This window comes from Ochotona curzoniae, unplaced genomic scaffold, assembly GCF_017591425.1.
Source record: "Ochotona curzoniae isolate NIBS_2020 unplaced genomic scaffold, NIBS_Ocur_1.0 contig_4501, whole genome shotgun sequence".
NCBI classification, from domain to species: Eukaryota; Metazoa; Chordata; class Mammalia; order Lagomorpha; family Ochotonidae; genus Ochotona; species Ochotona curzoniae.
Genome location: NW_024466307.1, coordinates 465909 through 485668, shown reverse-complemented (window position 1 = coordinate 485668; position 19760 = coordinate 465909). Strand labels below are relative to the sequence as shown.

The 19760-nt window shown below is 52.5% G+C and overlaps 1 protein-coding gene across 1 annotated transcript in view; it reads right to left on the bottom strand.

Annotated features, from left to right (window-relative positions):
- Positions 1 to 19521, bottom strand: part of SV2C (synaptic vesicle glycoprotein 2C) — a 79631-nt gene extending 60110 nt beyond the window's left edge. The window contains exon 1 of the mRNA XM_040985936.1: positions 19255 to 19521. The gene's annotated coding sequence lies outside the window, so the exon portion shown is untranslated. The remainder of the gene's footprint in view (positions 1 to 19254) is intronic.
- Between the last annotated feature and the right edge of the window lie 239 nt (positions 19522 to 19760).

Sequence of the window (19760 nt, the reverse complement as noted above, 5' to 3'; positions counted from 1 at the left end):
ACTGTCAGTTCACAAGGGGCCAGGGCCCTGGCTGTACTTAACACAGATGGCAATGCCTCCTCAGCTTAGACGAGGTTGTACACGGGGCAATGAACAGCTGTAGGTAAACCTGGGTGGGGAGGAGAGGACACTGAAGCAGAAAGACCACAGGAACATGGGACCCGAGCACCACAGATGCTGCCTCCAGACAGCAGCACTACGGTGGCCCACTTGAGGATGGACAGGGCCACCCCACCGACTCTGCCACTGCTGGAGCATAGTGCCCAGGCTGGGACTCACCAAGGCTCATGTTCCTGCACGCTGTGAGCAGACGCCTGTGGCCACGCAACCTCAGAAAACAAACAAGAGCTAACGGGGAGGAAACACCTGTGCACCCTCATGTCCTAGCAATCCTGGCAATAATGTAGGAATTCTCAACAACGGCATCACCTGCTGGGGGCTCCCCACAGAGCACAGTCACACAGGGGCCAGATCCCAGCCAAGGGGGGCATGACCTAAACAAGGAGGCCACATCCCAAACAAAGGGCCACATTCTAACCAAGGGGGCCACGTCCTAACCAAAGGTGTCATATCCCAACCAAAGGGCCACGTCCTAAACGAGGGGGCCAACATCCCAGCCAAGGGGCCAATATCCCAACCAAGGTGGGACATGTCCCAATTAAAGGTGCCACATCCTAACCAAGGGAGCCACATCCTAACCAAGGCAGTTACATCCTAACCAAAGGGGCCATGTCCTGACCAAGGGAGGCACATCTTAACCTACGGGTCAAATCCTGTTTATAGTTACCTGCAGTGTTTACCTTCCTGTCCTGGAGCTGCCTACAACCATGAAACCTGCTGAGAAAGCGGGTCAATTTTGGGGATGACCATGGTCCTTGTTGTGACAGAGAGCAATGTGTCCACAGAGGCAGAGATGTGGCAGCTACCAGCCCCATTTTGTCCCATCAGGCTGAGCTGCCATGCCCTCAGTTCTAGCCTGTGCCAGGACAGAATCCATCCAAGGCCGAGGGCTCCAGGAAGCACCGTGTGCTCCTGCCTCCAAGTCTACATTCTTTCTCCAGTCCCACCAGTAACACTGGAGATGCTGGGAGCCTTGTGGGATGAAAAATAGCACATCAGGAAAACACACATCTTTCTGGCATGCCCTTCCCCAGGGCCATGCAGATGGATAAGCACCTCATGCGACCAGCATCTGCAGTGGGTGCAGCTGTCTAAACTCTGAGGTCTCTGTGCTTGGCTGAGAGACTGAGGTGGACTCTGGACCTGTGGCGGCCCCTGAGCATCTGCAGCTTGCCTGAAGTGGTTCTCAAGACAGCTTTGGTCATTTCTCTGAGTCCAGGCCAGGCTCTCTCCTTCCCAGCTTGCCATGTGATCACTGCAGTCACACTGGCCAGGCCCAGCCTCCACTAGATGCCAGGCTCTGGGGCCACCATCTGTAAAGTGAAACAAACCTTTCTTCTCCAAGTATGTTAGACAAAGTGTGACACCAGCTCTTGCTCTGTGACCCTTACACCCTTACACTCTTATGGGGCATGCTAGGCAAGGTACCCTCCCACACCTCTGATCCCTAGAGCACCATGACCTTCGTGTTCCTTGACCTGCACTTCCTCTTGGGGCTTGCGTCACTGCTGTCACCCCGCCCCCCCCAAGCTCCCTAAATTTCTTCACTCAGGAGCTAGTGCTCTTGTACTTGGTGGAGGAATTGAGGGGGGGAGCCCTCTGAGAGCAAGTGGCAGGAGTATGGAGGACTGGTGTGCACCTGGAAGCTGCTCCGTGAGCCCTCCTCCTCTGGCTCACAGCCCTCAGTGTCTTCCCCTCACAGCCCACAGATGCCATCCAAACACAACATGTGCTCACTGAAAAGGCACAGCAAGCTGCTTCTCCCTGAAATGACAACAGATATGTCACTGCCGACTGCTCTGCTGCCTACAATTACACAGCCGCCCAGAACAAGCCTGGGCCCCAGCTTTCTCACGGCGGCTTTGAGGGGAAGCTTGCATAGACAGACTGCATTCACTCAGCACATGCTGTCTGGGGCAACCTGCAGGAGGCCATGTTCCTGTGAAGGGCACCAGAGGCACAGGCCCAGCTCAACAGTGGACAGCCTCTGTGATAGTGATGCTGCTTAACACATCATCTGCTGGGGTGGTGCTGTAATGTAGTGGATAAAGCGGGAGGTGGCAGGGACAGCCATGTCACCAGGCACACCCCCACATAGGAGCCCCAGGAACCAGTGGGAACTCTCCATTGCTGGAGGGAAGCAGGCACAGCTACTGAGAGCCTGTGTCCTGTCTGGGTCTGGCCAGGGGAAGAGCATGTCTCTGGGTACCCAGCCGCCTGCACTGGAAGTGAACAAGGACTCAGCCTCTGCTGTTCCATCAGCCGAAATTCCCCCAGTTCTCATGGGGTGGGGGGAATACACACAGCCCATCCCCTGCAGGGGACCCCTCTCCAAGGTCACCTGAGTATCTCACACTGCCATCCTGAGCAGGTCCTTTTCTAGCTACACCTCGCACATTCAGAGTGATGGCAGTGCAGGTGGTAGACCAGCCGTATGGACTGGGACCATGCGCAATGTCATTGGGGTTCTATGTTCCCATGGCAGTAGCATGGGTGTTGCTTAGAGCATGAGGGGTGGTGAGCGACAGGGAATGGAGAGCACGTTTGTGGGGAGATGCTGGGGTTAGGGATGGGGACACAGAGCATGGCTGTGGGGAGACGCTAGGGTCAGGGACAGGGACACAGAGCACAGCCATGAGGAGATGCTGGTGCCTCAGGTTAAGAAGAAGCACATGGGCACTGTCTGACTGCCGCCAGAACCCGTCAGAGCAGAACTGGAGGCCAAGAGTCTCCAGAGGCATTCATGTCCGAGTCGGCATACAGAGAGCAGGAGAGTAACATTGGTGGTCACTCAGGTTTCTTGTTTCTGGGCAAGTGGGATCCTCACCAACGCCACTCAGGGTAAATCAATCTCAGTGGTAGAAAATCTGAAATCCCAGTGCCTATAAAACTGTATCACATAATACAATGTTATTAACAATAAAAAAAAAAAGAAAATCTGAAATGATGAAACTGTATATGGCTCTGCACGACAAGCTGCTGCCTGCAACACCAGCATTCCAGCTACTTGCAGTCCACCTTCCTGCTAATGTGCCTGGGAAAGCAGCTGAGGATGGGCCAAGTACTAGGGTCCCTGCACCCACATGGGAGACCTGGAAGGAACTCCTGGCTGGCCTGGCCCAGGGCTGGCTGTTGGTGGCTCCTGAAGTAGCGGATGGAAAATCAATCTCTCTCTCTGTAGCTTTTGCTGCATCTCTGACTTTCAAATAAATATATTTTAAAGATATAATGAGATGCCAAGAACAAGGGTAGGGGACACACGAGCTACTTACAGAGCCGTTCAATGTTAACTCACTTTATCAGGGAGCAATTAGGTTGACAAAGGTTTAAAGCAGTGGTTACCAGGCAACCACACTCATCCTACGCACCTTAGTCATCATCTCTAGAAGTTACGGAGGGTGAGGGCCTGTCACTCCAGAACACAAGGGCATTGTTCTTCTCTGTCCTCCTACGGGGGAAAGACCAAGCACAGCTGTGGGATGCCATGAGGGCACGTGAGCACGGCAACTGCTGGATGCTGGCCCATCACAGCCTAAGTGAGCAAAAGGCCCAGAAGTTTCTGAAAACTGAACCATGTGTCTGCCAGCTCTTTCCAAGGGTGGTGGGGGGGAGATTAGACATCTACAAGTTACCCGTTTCACTACTACATATCACATAGCACACACCAGCTCCACGGGTTGCCATAAAGGGGCATGGGATTGGGGTGGCTGTGCAGCCTCCTTAGGGGACCTGGTCTGACTCCCAGCTCTGCTCCTGACCAATGCCAGTCAGGAGGCAGTGGTGACAGCCCAGCACTGGCCCATGACACCCACAGGGGAGATCCAGAGGAGCCCTGGTTCCTGGCATCTGGAAAGGTGGAGACGCCCCCGCTATCCAACCACACGTGTCAGCACTGTTCTACACAGTGACATTCCACTCCCCGCGTGCCCACTCCTCCCCTCAGCCATGCTCGATCCTCTCTAGTCACTTGGTGGCATCTCTCTGAGCAGCCCTGGCCACCTCGGGAACGACACTGAGACAGAGCAGTGGCCCACACATTCCTTCTTGCTCTAAACTCAGGGACATGGTCACTGGTGAGACCCATAGGCCTGGGCAGGAAATAACACCGAGATCACACAGCTGCCAGTTGGAACCAGGTGGCTTGCCAGGCAGGGTGGAGGCGCCAGCCTCCATTTACTGAGCATCCACTCAGAAGAGAACACAGCCCCAGCCTCTCTGCAAGCCTGCCCACTGCAACCCACCCAGTGGGGGCTCTCCGCAGCCACACCACACTGGGTATCAGCCCAGAACCTGTCTACATTAATGGGCAGTGCAAAGAGCCCACTGGCCATCTACACCCCACGACCAGCAGCTGTACTGGCTCCGAGGACAACTGTCTACACCTGCGGCCAGCACCTGCACTCTGACCTCTCACAGGCGTGCTCACACCCGTGCTTCTTGACCTCTCACAGGCGTGCGTACTCACATCTGAGCTCTCTGACCTCTGATACGCGTGTGTGCTCACATTTGGGTGCTCTGATCTTTCACATACATGTGTGCCCACATGCGTGGCCAGAGCCCTCATATGCCCAGTGCCGTCTCTGTGCCACACACTCTCCTACTCATGTCTAGCCCTGTCTCGCTGCCTCATTCTGCAAAGGAAGAGCCTGAGAGAGAAGCACATGGCTAATGCCTGCAAGGCACATATGGCTCCCACACACCCAAGGTAAGATGGATGAGAAACACCAGTTTTTCCCAAATGGTCACTGATAATGCTGCTTTAAAAGGCACTTTTTGTTTTGACAATAGAAATCCCCTAAATTATTTTTATGAAATTTATTATCACTCTTCTGGTGGATCGGTGAACTAGATGACAACTCAATTTGAAGCAGACAAAAAAAAAATCCTTTAGGGGAATTGTTCCAGTGTGTGGCAGGAGGTGGAGGTGGGGAGATTCTACTGCCTTTCAAAACAGCTCATGTGCCACCACACAGGAAAGCCAAGTCAGAATCAGCCTGTGGCAGGGGGCCACCCACTTGCTGAAATGATATGCTTTTGGTGAACAGGAACCAGGGAAAATAAAAACGAATGAAATGCATTCGATTCTATTCATAACAAAGTTTCAGAATTTAATGTCCCCTAAAACTGAATTGCCTGCTCACTGGAATGCAGACTGTTATGGTAGAAACTGGAACAAGGACACAAGCTCTTTGTTGTTGCAATGAAGAGACATGGGGGGAGGAAGGAGAGAGAGAAGGAGACACAGAAACCTGGGCAAGCTGCCCACCATGTTGTTCCACAAGGTGCTGCCCACACCACTCACCCCCATTTTTCTGCCCATCGCTGTTTATGAAATCAACCTTTTCAATTCAGGTGCAGTCAACACAATGACTGATGTACCCCCAAATGACCACAGATAGCAGTTCTCTGCCAGGGAGGCACCTAGCTCAGACACCAGAAGCACCCAGTGGACGCAGGTGGGGTTGGGAACTGGAGGGAGGAATATTCAGCAAGGCTGCACTCCACACAGAAGACCCTGCGGTCCCAGTGAGGCAGACACCAATCCAGGAACAGCAGTGTGGCCAGTACTGCAGGCTGCCAACATTCTCCTTCTCCTTTTTCACTAACAGCACATGACAGCCAGCTGTCCTGGCTGGTCAGCTCAGTCTTAAAGGGAGACATATGGGTGGGTGGGGCACTGCTCCATCACTGGGTGGGGTTCCCAGGAACTCTCTGCAAAGGGGTGGACTCAACCAGGAATGTCCATGCCTTCCGTTAGTCCCATCAGGACTTCCAAGGACCTTGGGCAAGCAGAAGGCAGCAGCCATGAGGCCAACACATCACAGAGCCACCATCACTGAATTTCCCAGACTGCCCACTGCGGACTTCCTGTTAGGTTTATAGATCAATCAGCTACCTCATCCTGCTCTAGTCCTGCTACCTGTCACAGGCATTTTCTCCAGTAAATTCTCTACCCAGGAAAAGCCCAAACTGTTGCAGAGCAGTTACGAAGCAGCATACGAAGCAGACTCTAACTTTTTCCAGTGTCCTCCTGCTGGTCAGCTGGGCACTAGTAGGGTAAGTTTGTACAAGCCTGGTTCACAGAATCCTGTAAGCGGTCAATGGATAAGGGTGGAGGTAGTGGGGAGGCCTCACAAGGCCAGCCTCACAGCTTGGCTCCCTGGGACGAAGAGGTGGGACCTGAGGGATCAGAAGGTTGCTGCCAGCAAGCTGAGTCACAGCCAGGCAGGAGTTCTTCTACACAGCTGAGTCAAGATGGACAGCATTCATTTACTGCCTATTTCTCTAATCAAAAAGCCTACAAGACAGGCCTTTTGGATATTCTCACTATGAACAACCATTAGATGCCTGAAACGATAACTTATCTACCCTAATTGAGCACAGCACAAGTACATGTGTAAATTGTTTTTATACATACTACCCAACAAATGTACAATTTTTGTATGTCTGCCAGATTTTTTAAATTTGAAAAAAAAAATTAAGACAGCTCTGCAATGACCCAAGTGTCTGGTGATGGTTACATTGACGATGAGTGGGGAAAATGAACCTGAACTTGACTTCTCATCCCATCTCTGCACTGAGCAGCTGTCCAGTCCTGGGCCTTCAGCTCCAGCACTGCAAGGACTTCATGGCCACAAACAAGGCAATGTGGGAGCCAACCAGCCAGCAAGCATGGGTCAAACTGGCTGCAGACAGACTGGGCATGCTTTGACTGCTGTTACACCACCAAGGTTTCTGGGAGAAACGCTGCTGCTACTCAAGGCTGTGAGACAACAAGCCACCCCACCAGCACCTGCTCCAAAGGCACCACGTGCTGAGAGGCTGTGGAGAGCGGGTCACAGCAGGGGCTGTGTGGGCACGGCCATCTGGACAGAGGGGACAGAGACAGACCACGGGAATCAGGAAGCGAAGAGCAGTGGGAGGAACAGATCGGGGGTCCTGGAGCCTGGGAAGAGACAAAACTGTGTGAAACTATGTTTTCCCTTCATCATCTTCCTAATCCCCAAAAGGAACTCTATCCCAATCAACCCTCAATGAGGGTACTTTTGCTCCAAACACTATCTAGCACACCAAACATCACATCTCTCCCTGCTATTCAGAAATGGAATTAATACATCCCCAGTGAAGGATACAGTATCTAAATGAAAAACTTAACATATGCATATTTACACAAAATGCTTCTGCTCCCGCAATGTATGGTGATTTTTCAGTAAACCTTTAGGGCTTTAATGATTGGTTTCAATTTTCTATTCCCCACATGTAAATCAAGCCAAGATTTCAGTGAGCATTTTTCTCCTATGGGGCTTTTCACATAAAAGACTTACTAATGGATGTATCCTCTGCTGAAATGTCATTTTGCCCTGGATTACTCAGGTCAGAGTTTGGGTGGTAGGCTTTAGACAGTGAAACTACATCGCTCGCTTCAGTGTGTGTATTTTCTATTTTCCTTCACAATCACTGATTCCTAGGCAGCCTGGAACAAAAGCTACAGGAAACCAAGCATAATGGATCCTGACGACACTTCAGAACAGCCTTGAACCTCCTCCAGGCTCCAGGAAGCCTGTGTGAACTGAATGCAAAAGTGCTGCACATGCATCACGCTGCGGGCTGCATGGCAGCAGGCAAGCCCTCCTGGAATGCAGGATTGAGGGCATGGGGAGGGGGTTCCACGCAGGCTCCTCACAGACAGGAGGACCCCCTGATCCGAGCGCTTCTGCTTACTGCAGACACACACAGAGTGCCTTGCTTGTTCTGGCCGCTGGCCAAGAACACAGCAGACTGCATTTTCCTGATGCCAGGTCCTTGTCTCTCATGAATGGAATTATTATTACTTCAGCAAACCAATTGATTTCTGTGTTGGAGGCAAAGGAGAGGCCGGGGGTGTGAGCTTTGCTCATTGCCTCCGAGTTCTCACTGCATCAGGTTGGCAAGCTCGGTTCCTGTGTCCACATGAGGCAAAGGCCCCCTCCTATCTCATTGCAGCTGTCCGTGGGCTCGAGCTCACTGCCCTTGCCTATACCCTTGGCAGTAACTCTCATAGATCACAAGGTCACTTTTCTTCAAATTAAACTCCTCAGGCCATCCTCGGCCTCACTGGGTTCTCAATGAATAGAATTAGCCCACACACCAGAAATTCGCTCCCTCTAGGACAGCTGAGATGATGCCCCCTAGCTCCTGACTGCTGCATTTGGGAGAGATTGTGGCCCAAGATGCACTGCACCTGGTGATGCTGCCCTGCCACCCAGCTGTCGCCGGGCCCTCCAGCCAGAGTCCAAGCTGGCCTGTGCCAAGGCAGGGTGCCCAGCACACACACACGCCTAGGTCTAAAAACTCAGAACCATCCCACCGACACAGTCACCCAACGCGTGCGTGCACACACACTTCCACCAGGGGCCTATGAACCATTCCCATGGACACAGTTGCCCATCAGCCATACTTGTCTTCTACCCTAGTAGTAAACATAAACAAAAACAAAAAGCTCTTTCATTAATGTTATCTCTCTGCATCCAAGCCCTCCCAAGCAAGCTCTCCAATCCTTTCTGCCCACTGTGCCCTGGCTCCAGAGTTTCAAAAACTCAGTGGTGTAGAATAGGCAAGCCACCCCCTCCACAAGGCACCTGCAGTGAGGATGCATCCCTGTGACTCAGAGCGCATCAGACGCAGAGAGCCGTGACCTGGGGAAGGGACACTGCCTGCCGATGGCTCAAGAGCTGCTCTCCCTGCTGGCTGCAATACAACCCCAGACTGCTCTCTGCTAACTACAATTTACTACACATCAAGCAACCTTCCCCAGCCCTCCCTCCCAGCTCTCCCCCGTTTCTGTAACCACCACTACATTCAACTCCAAAGAGATCAGAGTCCCCATGTAGGGTATCATGCAATTGTCTGTCTTTTTGCGCTTGACTTATTTCACTTAACACAAGCAAGGGCCTCCAGTTCCATGTATACTGTTACAGGTGAAGAGATTTCATCCTCATAAGGGCTAATGTTCCACTGTGCACACAAGCCATGTTTTCTTTACTCACTGAGCAGCTGGGGAACACTGGTGCATCTTTGCATTTCTTGGCCAACACAAATAGTGCTGGAATAAATGTGGGAGTGCAAACATTTCTCTGAAATACAGCCTTATTTCCCTTGGGCGTGTGCATGTGCACGTGTGCACGCACGTGTGCGCGCACACATATGGGAGGGCTGCAACCCAGGATGATAGTTCTACTTTCACTTTTTGGAGGAAGTTCTAGTTTTCCACAATGCTGTACTGTTTTATACTCATACCAACGTGTAAGCGTTCCCTTTTCTCCACCTGCGATCCAGATCCCTGTCAATCTCAACCCTCTGTCCTCTGCTGCCTGTGCCCTTTGTCCACTGTCTATTATCTTACTGTTGTCCATCTTACGTCCTTCTATTGTCCTACCCTTTCCCCTACATTCTCGATTATTGTTTCCCTGTCTATTCCAGAGTCCCACATTTTTGTTCCATTCTGTCCCCTATGTCGTGATTGTCGCCTCGCTGGCCATGACCTTCATCACAGAAGATCAGCGTCTAGGGGACAGGGCTCCTCACTGCCTGGCTTGCTCTCTCTCCCTCTCTCTCTCTCTCTTTCTCTCTCACACACACATATACACACAACCCAGGTAACCAGTATCTAGCAGGCAGAGCCCAGGCCCTCCTCACTGACTCTGTCTTCCTCAGTCTTTCTCTCTCTCTCTCTCTCACACACACACACCAGGTAACCAGCATCTTGAGTGACATAATCCATGCCATGTGCACTGACTCTCCCACATATCCACACACCCATACACCCATCCCAGGTAATCACAAGTGTTCAGGATGTGTTCTTTGGAATGAGAGAACAAAGACAACCTTCAGACACCAACATGGGCCTTTTCCAAATCCATTCAAGGGTCCACAGAGCAACACCATTTCTCAATAATCCTGAGATCACATCTGCCCTTTCTCTGTGTTGACTGTGCCCTGAAGGTGTGAAAGCCAAGGAGGGTGAGAGTGGTGGCAGCAGTGGCCTCTGCACCAGCCACAGCAGTGTCTTCAAGCTATGCCACTGGTACTGTTCCCCCATCACTATGCACTCACAGTTGAATGGGGTTGGGAGGAGCCAATTTCCTAGTTGTGTCCTTGGTAAAGAGCTCAGAGTTGTTGAGTCTGATCCAAAGGACGCTTTGTTTCTTTCCACTGTGTTAGGAACTGGATGCATCCCTGAAGTGCCAAACTACACAGGCACACCCAGGAAACAACCTTTGTGAGTGCTACTGCTAGACCACATCTCCTTAACCCACAGAGAAAGCGCAGCAGCTCCACTGTGAACAGTCACAGGCATTTTCACTTTGCATTCCTGTCTCTTCAAGGAAAACAACAGGCCTCAAACTCATATCCCTCACTAAGCTCAGCTGGCCAACACACACAGCATTACTTGGACAGCTTCCGTTTCTCATGTGGCAAATAACAACAGTGGTAACCCATGCAGACAAAACCTCTTTGGGGTCTTCAATAATTCAGAGTTCTTAAACACTGAGCTCCTGGCTGTTCCTGGGAGGTCCACACTATTCTGTAGCTGTGCTTGGGGAGGTGCAGCCCCTCACTGTGGAATCCCTCCTCCTCTCTCTGTACTGAGGGCTCCAGGCACAGCAGCTGCCCCAGGGAGTGGGAGGCACACAGAGACAGATCTCTGCTCCAGGGAGCGGCAGGCGTGCAGAGTGGGTATCTACTACAGGACTCCGCCTTCCACAGGATCTCCCGCGTCACCTGATCTCAGAGGTCACCTGTGTCTGGTTCACTCGAACCCTGGCCTTAGCCCTGGAGTAGAGATGCATGCGGAGCCAAATTTAAAACAAAAACTCACCAAAATGCTTATTATGGAAAATCTGTGAATGGATTTCCTCATTTTAGGAACCAAAGTGAACCCATTCTATAATTCTACTTTTCCACGAACATTTTCAAACACCTGGTATTGACCCACCTCCCAACTTTCATAAACCCCCTAGAAATTAGAGGTCATTAAATCCTTAACTTAAAAAAAAGAAAGAAAAAGAAATAGCACAATAGTTTAATGGTTAAATCCTCACCTTGAATGTGCCAGGATCCCATATGGGCACCAGTTCGTGTCCCGGCTGTTCTACTTGCCATCCAGTTCCCTGCTCTGGTCTCCTGGCTTCGGACTGACTGGGCTCCAGCTAGTGTGGCCACTTGCGGAATGAACCAGAGAACTGAAGATCTTTGTCTCTTTCTCTCTCTATCTCCTTCTCTCTGTATATCTGCCTTTCTCATAAACAAAATAAAATAAATCATTAAAAAACAAAGAACGGATGAAAAACAAAGCCAGCTATTTCTCACTCACCCTACCTGACCATTCAAGAAAGCAATTCACCCTTGCAGAAGATAACTGATGATAAAGTACAGACAAGGTCGAGGTATGGGCATGGCTCATCAGAAACCACTGAACAGCGATTCCACATCCTGCTGCGAGCCTGGGGACCACTGATTCCACTCCAGGAACAGTTAGTGCAGTCTCCTCGGGCCTTCACACAAGGCTGCACTGCCCCTGGCCACAGGGAGTGCCATACCATGCCAGGGCAGCTCCTGCCTCTCTCCACCAAAGGGTGGTGGGGTGTTTCTCCCCCTGCCTAGCTGAATCTTTGTCTCAACAGGGATAGAGCAGGGGTACCAGGATGGTAGTGTCCTGCCTCCACGAAGCGGCAGTCACACAGCTGTGGACTTTTGTCCAATCATTGACCTGCATACTCAAAGTAAGTGAATCTCATCATTTTTAATCATGCCTTAAAGTTACCTCAAGAAAGAATCCATTGGGCCCAGTGCGGTAGCCTAGCAGCTAAAGTCCTTGCCTTCCATGTGGCAGGATCCCATATAGGCGCCGGTTCTAATCCTGGCAGCCCTGCTTCCCATCCAGCTCCTTGTCTGTGGCCTGGGGAAGCAGTCAAGGACGGCTCAAAGCCTTGGGACCCTGCACCCACATGGGAGACCCAGAAGAGACTCCTGGCTCCTGGCTCCTGACTTCGGATCGGCTCAGCACCGGCCATTGCACTTGCTTGGGGAGTGAATCATCAGACGGAAGATCTTCCTCTCCGTCTTTCCTCTTCTCTATATGGCCCTGACTTTCCAATAAAAATAAATAAATCTTTTTTAAAAATCCATTAAAAGTGATAGACAAACAATGTCTGTTTCCTTGATTGCTCCCCCGATCCACCAACTTCTGACTTCTACCAGAAGTCCCTCAGCCACCCTGCCTGTGAGGACATGACTCAGCAGCCCCCTACTGCCCTCCAGCATTGGATGCTACCTCCTCAGTGTATTTCCAACATCTCCTGAACACACCTGAACCCTCACATCACTGAGCCGAGAGCCTCCCTGGACCTCACTCACATGCCAGTGCTTGCTTCCCTCACGGACACAGTCCTTATAGAAACATCCATCATCCCACTCTCCCATGACTCCACTAAAATCACCTTGTCAAGGTCACAATGCTTTCCCTGGAGCTAACTCAAGGTCACAGCTATTTTCTCCCCCTTAGCCACAAGGTTTCTTTTTCAATCACCCACTACTTCCTCAGCCACTCTTTTCCAATTTCCTTTGCTCATTTCTTCTGTCTGGGCTCTGGCTGAAGCACAGGACCATGTGTTCTCCCCTCTGTGGCATTCTGCTGGCACAGTACACCAATCTGTTAGCACTGCAGCCCAACTACACACTGTTGACTCTAGCCACGGGCAAGTGCGTGATGCCACAGACACCCCAACGTGTCTAAATTTCGACCTTGAAGTGTCCTCCAAAATGCATCCCTTTCTGCTTTGTCCATATTAGGGAAGGAGAATTCATCATGCCAGCTTCTCAGGCCAAAAGCCTTGACGTCATCTCTACGCATCAGGAACTCGGTTCAGCTGAGTTCAAAAATCCTCAGCTATTCAAATAATTACATTGATTTTCTCAAGAAATGGAAGATCCATAAGCACACAGTTTCTGGACTCTTTCCAGTGGCTCAAGAACACCAGGACCAAGAACACTACAGATGTCAGCAGGGCCTTCAGTGATGATGTCAGCAGGGCCCTCAGTGATGGTGTCAACAGGGCCCTCAATGATGCTGTCAATAAGGCCTTCTCTCAGTGATGAGGTCAACAGGGCCCTCTCTCAATGATAATGTTATCACGGCTACTCTCAGTGATGCCATTAGTGCCATCTCTCAATGATGAGGTCAGCACAACTTATTCCTAATGGTGACCTCAGAATGGTACCCTTATCTTGAGCTTTCATAGGAACACTGCTGGATGACTTCTGCCTACAAATTGATGAAATTGCTTTTTAACTTCTCATTCCCAAGAAAATCAGGTTTTACAGAAAGCGGAAGAAAACGCATGTGACTGTATCTGCTGTACCACCCTGGACTTCTCTGTTTTCACAGATCCTGCACGTTGCCAGCTAGCATCCCTCGCTCTGACTCCATTAGCTTCCACACCTCCACAGTGCCTCCTTTCTGGGCCACCACTGCACTCAGCCCCGGTCTTAGCAGAGCCATCAAAGAAATCTGTCTCACTAGATGGTGAAGCCCCTCCCTAAAGGCTTTTCCCAATGAGTTGCTTGCATTTTTCAGTGATATCACCCCACATTTGCCCTTCAGGGTCGTCCCTCACAGCCTTCAGAAGCTCAGAAGCATTGGCCTGTCCCCACACAGTCCCCACACCCCACCCTATCCCACTCCAGGGTTGGCTGTTCCTACATGGTCTTCACGTCCCGCCCCATCCTGCCCCACAGTCAACCTGTTCCCATGACCCTGCTCTATCCCACCCCACATGGTCCCCATGCCTTGTCCCAACCCATGGTTGGCATGATCCCACACAGTCCCCATGCCCTATACCCCACCCCCCAGTTGGCCTGTCCCACCCCAAAGAGTACTCCTCACCTTCCCCTGGTAAAAGGCTGACTTGGTGGCTGGAGCTCCAGAGGGCCATGCTTGGCTCACACTGGGCTCTCACAAGGATTTGCTGAATTTCAGGGAAACTGTGTCAATTCCGGATCAAAACATATTCAGCAGCAGAACAGCACCATCCCACAGTGGTTCCCTCTGCATAAACTCTTGGCCCATTCACCTCTCTATCCTCATCTGCATGTACGGCCGAGAGCAGCAGGTTCCCAGCTGCGCCCTGCCCTTGCTCACACACTGTCAGCAAGAAGGATGTCCCAGCTTCAGAGCTTTGTGCCCTGTCCTGTCCACCCTCATCTCCACCACAGCCATCAGAGCTCCCCATGTACCCACCCACCACTAATGGGAGAAGAGAACATCAAAAGGCCTGTGGCAACATGGAATTAGAAGTTTATTTTAGGGCCAGGCGGCGTGGCCTAGCAGCTAAAGTCCTCGCCTTGAACACGCTGGGATCCCATATGGGCGCCGATTCTAATCCCAGCAACTCCTCTTCCCTTCCAGCTCCCTGCTTGTGGCCTGGGAAAGCAGTCGAGGACGGCCCAAAGCCTTGGGAGCCTGCACCCGTGTGGGAGACCTGGAAGAAGTTCCTGGATCCTGGCTTTGGATTGGCGCAGCACCAGCCACTGTGGCCACTCGGGGAGTGAATCATTGGACGGAAGATCTTCCTCTCTGTCTCTCCTCCTCTCTGTATATCTGACTTTGCAATAAATAAATAAATCTTTTTTAAAAAGTTTATTTTAATGTGAAAACATTGGAAATCCATGCATAGTTTCATTACACTCATTTTCTGTGCAAGTATTCTCGCCTATGGACTCATGGGTGGATATGCACACACATGTACAAACACATACATACACATGTGCACACATACATACACACATTCATATGCATACACATACATGCGCATTTGTGCACATGCACACACTTACACATACATACACACTCACGCATATACATGCACATATATACACACACATGTGCACACATACACACATGAGCATGTGTGCACACACACCAGCAGCCCCCACACTGACTTTTGATAGCAACTGTGGCACTTAAAGCCACTAACAGAGGGTCCTTCCAGCCTTAGTTTGCACAGATTCCAAGTTGAAAGTGCAGTGGACCCTCCTTCAGGCTGACCCGGAGCCTAGAAGAGAGGCCTCTTCATTCCTCCTAAGTCTCCATCTGGCCACTGAACAGCTCTTAACACAGAGTAATTCAGCTGTATTCAGAGGTTGCTGCTCTCCACCACAACCTCAACACCTCCATCACTTCTTCACCTCCACCTCCTCCACCATTCTTATCTCATCACCTCCCTCACCCCATTACCTCATTACTCTCTCACCCCATCTCTTCCATCACCCCTACTCACCACTGTGACACATGTGTGTTTGTCTATTTTCCTTTCTGTTTTAATAGTTCTGCTTCAATGGATGGCCACGGTGACACCGGGGAGCAGCGGCCAAAAACACTGCCATGCGGCTCCTGAGGGGGCTGGACCACTGCTGCCACCCCTGCCAGAGGGCGCAGATGGCTCACTCTCAGGTGCATCCACACAACCCCTGTTGCAAGGAAAGCTGGGACAGGAGGCTCCTAGTTCAGCCTGGGAATGCATATTTCCCCAGACATGAAGAGGTGTTTAGGATGCTGGGCAGCTGCAAATAGCCACAGCAGGCCCTGGCTCCTGGCCCACATGGAGAGTGCAGCTCAGAAATGGGAGTGACCTGCAAAAGCCAGCAGCCTATTTCTGGAAGCACAAAGGCAAGTTCTTTTGACTGGAATCCCAACCTTAAGACACTATGGTGTTTACTCATACAGATTAAAAAAAAAATACTTCACAATCATTCACCTGCAACAAAATTCAGCCATTTTATTACTCAAAAAACACTGTATCTTGAAACCCAGGTCCATGTAGACTTTTGATAGGTAGGACAGTTTGATCACTCTGCCCAGGCTACTGCCCCTCATCTGCCAGGGTGCCAAGACTGCTGAGTGCCAAGACTAGGACTTGTTTGATTTGTGTCAGCAGCAGTATTAAGTCTTTGACTGAACTCACAAGATTAAACTCAGGGCTCCTCTGTATGTTGCACTGTCATGCGCTAATTTTTCTGTAGGTGGTGTTGTTTTTTCTCACCAGCCTCAGTGGCCTGTAGGCATGTGTTACACTGCCACCTGGCGTGGCTGGACCAAACTTCAGGGATGTCATGGGGATAGGGAGGCACAGAGCAGGAATGAAGAGGAAGCTCTCAGTCCACAGCAAACACAGATGGGCGGCACTCGTCCAACTTGTATTGAAGGTTTCAACGTGTGAGGATTTTTATGAAGTAACAGGAAGTGGGGAGGCACTGCCCCTACCTGGGGCACCCAGCAGCAAAAGGCAGAATGCACACAATGGCCATCTGTCAGTAGAAACCTGTGCCTGAGTGAAGTATGTGGCACATACTAGGAACCACAAACACCCAACCACAAGCACATTCAGGCCCCCGACCCCACCCCGCAGGCCCCTGGACACAGGCCTTGCTGAAGGGTGGAGCCTCCCCATCCTCCACCCTGGGGCCAGAGAATTGGATACAAACTCAAAGCTCTAGTTTCAACAAGAGTCCTACTTCATGGGTCTGGCTTTATTATTATTAAAGTATTTAGGAAGATGTAATGCCATGGTCCCTCCCTTCGGATCTTATTAGGAAGCAAATATTTGCTAAATAACACAAATAACTAAATGTTGCTTTCCTTGAAAATGAGTTCTAAATGATACCGTTACCCTGACGGTGGTCATCCTCAAACCTGTTTCACCTCAAACTAAAAGTGCTGCCTGGGACAGCTGCATTTCACATTGAAGTGCCTGTCTCCACTCTGGATTCCAGCCCCCAGTTAACGCGCACTGTGGCAGTGATGCCTGAAGTGGCTTGTGTGGGATCCCTGCGTTCTAGCTCCTGGCTCTCATATTTCTAGAGGGAACCAATATTGGTCTCTCCGCCTTTCAAATTATTGTTAACACACAATCAAGGTAATAAAAAACAAAACACTCAAAAATATGTTCCACAATTGTGTTAATAAAATTATACAGTTTAATAGCTTACATTATATTTAGCATATCATTCATAGTTAGTACAGATCACGTGGTGAACGGCTGTTCACATTAAAGCATTTTAGAAACATGCCCAGATAACCTGGTAACCCTCACCCTCCAGCACCTTCAGCTGGGGTGTTACTATTTTCATTGCAGTCTGGACATTCTGCAATCTTGATTCCATATAATATGTTCTTGGTGTGTTTTCCCTAGTCTTCTGGAGTGTATACCAGGTCTAACAGAGTTTAAACGTTGAGCACATGACACGGTCCAGGGATATTTTTGGATCATTTAAAGGTGGCTAGTTAAGTAACGGATATCTAAAATCATGCCACTGAAATTGAAATGCAATCTCAAACCACAGCAGGTCCTGCAGACTCAGACACCTCCTCTTTACCCAGTCTCAGCTGCCACCACTTTTTAAACTTTTACTTATTTTCTTTAAAAAGCAGAGCAACAGGGCCGGACGCAGTAGCCTAGTGGCGTAAGTCCTTGCCTTCCATGTGCCAGGATCCCATATGGACACCGGTTCTAATACCAGTGGCCCTGCTTCCTATCCAGCTCCCTGCTTGTGGCCTGGAAAAGCAGTCAAGGACAGCCCAAAGTCTTGGAACCCTGTACCTGCGTGGGAGACCTGGAGGAAGCTCCTGGTTCCTGGCTTCGGACTGGCTCAGCTCTGGCTGTTGCAGCTGCTTGGGGAGTGAATGTGGATGAGAGACCTTTTTCTCTGTCCCTTCTCTCCATAAATCTGACTTTCCAATTAAAAAATTAATTAAACAAAAAAGCAGAGCAACAGAGGTGGCATTTACTCTCCTACCCACTGGTTCACTCCCTAAATACCCAGTTAGACTAAAGCCAGCAGCACCTCCCTCAGGGACGGCAAGGACCCACATCCTCAGTCCTCACCTGCCACCTGCCAGGTGAACACCTGCCAGGAAGGCAACTTGAACCCAGGCCCGCAGGTGGGAGGTGGTGCACTGAGCAGCACCCTCCATGCCCCTCTCACCGAGGCTCTCCGGGCACCAACTTATCATCCAGGCAACTGCTGCAGGCTCGGCCATCGCTCCCACAGAACACACGGAGGGGGTGCACCAGAGCCGGGCCACCTCCCATGCCAAGGCGTGCACCTGCCCATAGGACACACACTGCACCTGCTACGGAACACACACACACAACTGACCTCCCGGACAGCACAGCCGAGTTAGCTCCTCACAGTCCAGCACATCCTTCCTCCTCTCGCCTCACACGGAGCCCCGTCCCGCCCCGTCCTGCCCCGCGTCCTCCTCACGCCTCACACGGAGCCCCGTCCTGCCCCGCGTCCCCCTCACGCCTCACACGGAGCCCCGTCCCGCCCCGTCCTGCCCCGCGTCCTCCTCACGCCTCACACGGAGCCCCGTCCCGCTCCGTCCTGCCCCGCGTCCCCCTCACGCCTCACACGGAGCCCCGTCCTGCCCCGCATCCCCCTCACGCCTCACACGGAGCCCCGTCCCGCCCCGTCCTGCCCCGCGTCCCCCTCACGCCTCACACGGAGCCCCGTCCTGCCCCGCATCCCCCTCACGCCTCACACGGAGCCCCGTCCTGCCCCGCGTCCCCCTCACGCCTCACACGGAGCCCCGTCCTGCCCCGCGTCCCCCTCACGCCTCACACGGAGCCCCGTCCCGCCCCGTCCTGCCCCGCGTCCTCCTCACGCCTCACACGGAGCCCCGTCCCGCCCCGTCCTGCCCCGCGTCCCCCTCACGCCTCACACGGAGCCCCGTCCCGCCCCGTCCTGCCCCGCGTCCCCCTCACGCCTCACACGGAGCCCCGTCCTGCCCCGCGTCCCCCTCACGCCTCACACGGAGCCCCGTCCCGCTCCGTCCTGCCCCGCGTCCCCCTCACGCCTCACACGGAGCCCCGTCCCGCTCCGTCCTGCCCCGCGTCCCCCTCACGCCTCACACGGAGCCCCGTCCTGCTCCGTCCTGCCCCGCGTCCCCCTCACGCCTCACACGGAGCCCCGTCCCGCCTCACACGGAGCCCCCTCACGCCCCGTCCCGCCCCGTCCTGCCCCGCGTCCCCCTCGCTCACTCCTCACTCCACGCACCGGAGTCCTGACGCCCATGTTTTCGTCGACTTTGCTCACCATTTCCCTCGAGCCCGCAAACGCCTTGCCCACAGCGCAGGTTCCGGTCGTGACGCCCGTGGACATGGTTCGGAGGAGTCCGCGCTGGAAATCGGCTATTACGAGTTGGTAAGGGCGCAGACTGCTTCCAAAGAAGTGCCTTCAAGTGCTCCGGCCACGGGGAAGCGCTGAAAGAAGAGCTCAGAGTCTCCCGCCTGCGACACTTCGCCCACGGGGGCCTGACCCCAACTCGCCCGCAGCTGCCGCCCCGCAAACCCGCCGAGAGCGGAGCCTCCAAGCCCGCCCCGCGGGACAGCGGAGCCGCCGCCGACGCAGAGGCCGCGTAGACAGGCCCCTAAGGGGCGGGGCTCACGAGGACCCGCCCACCGGCACCACCCCCAACTTCGCTGAACCACCTCGGGGGGGCGGGGCTCCGCGAAGGCGCGCCCACCGGCACCGCCCCTCGCCGCCCGACGCTGAGCACGCGCACACCCGTCCCGGGCTCTGGGCGGGGCTCCCCGAGGTCC